The 774-nt window shown below is 38.4% G+C and overlaps 1 protein-coding gene across 1 annotated transcript in view; it reads right to left on the bottom strand.

Moving 5' to 3' along the window:
• The window catches only part of LOC119582194 (dynein heavy chain 6, axonemal-like), a 26,410-nt gene that overhangs the window by 17,629 nt on the left and 8,007 nt on the right, over positions 1-774 (bottom strand). The window lies entirely within an intron of this gene.

Raw genomic sequence — 774 nt, 5'->3', positions numbered from 1 at the left:
GTCATATTTTTTTTTTTCTGTGGAAGGTATTGCATTGAGTAAGCACGCCATGTGTAAAATGTGATGACCAAGGTACACTGAATATCCTGTATGATTCAAGAGAGAGACAAAGGCAGCAAAGGGAGGGGGGTGAAGAGGGGGAAGGGGGTGGAGTATAGGGGGAGGTGAGGGGGGAAGGGGTGTGTGGGCTTTATCTATCATAGAAGCAGCGTGGTGGAGGGGGAGTTTAATACAGTGGGTGGGGGTGGAAGGAAATTTTACTTTACTTCTACGGTGAAGCTTCGGGTTGAGAAGAGCGCTCCAGTAAGTTGACGAGGAAGAGGGGTACGAACTTATACTTATTTTGCGAATGGTTTGTGCAGATTTGATCTCTTTAATTCATTTTTATTTTTTGCTGTCTGATCTGATACAAATTCAAGGTTTATTATGGTCAACTTCCTGGGTCGCTTCTTCAAGTTGATTTCAGATTTGCATGAAAGGTTACAAATTTTATATATTTTGCACTAACAAAAAATTGCAATATCGTTATGTGAAAAAGAAGCTGGCGTTTTTTTTAAGTTAAATAGTTCTTCAACAGAAGCTTAGCCAACGGATTAAACTAAGTTTTATCTCATATCTGCTCTATATCACTGGTTTAAATGCAAACAAAAGGAAGCGTATCAATCACTCGTAATTCATCCAAAATATATAATAAGATACTAGCCAATTATTAATACGAATAGGATTTGAAAGCAAATATACAAGCGAGGGAACTAAAATTAAAACTCAGGACCG

This window comes from Penaeus monodon, chromosome 15 (assembly GCF_015228065.2).
Source record: "Penaeus monodon isolate SGIC_2016 chromosome 15, NSTDA_Pmon_1, whole genome shotgun sequence".
In the NCBI taxonomy this organism is placed as follows: Eukaryota; Metazoa; Arthropoda; class Malacostraca; order Decapoda; family Penaeidae; genus Penaeus; species Penaeus monodon.
Note: the sequence above shows the minus strand (reverse complement) of the source record. Positions and strands in the feature narration are given on the sequence as shown.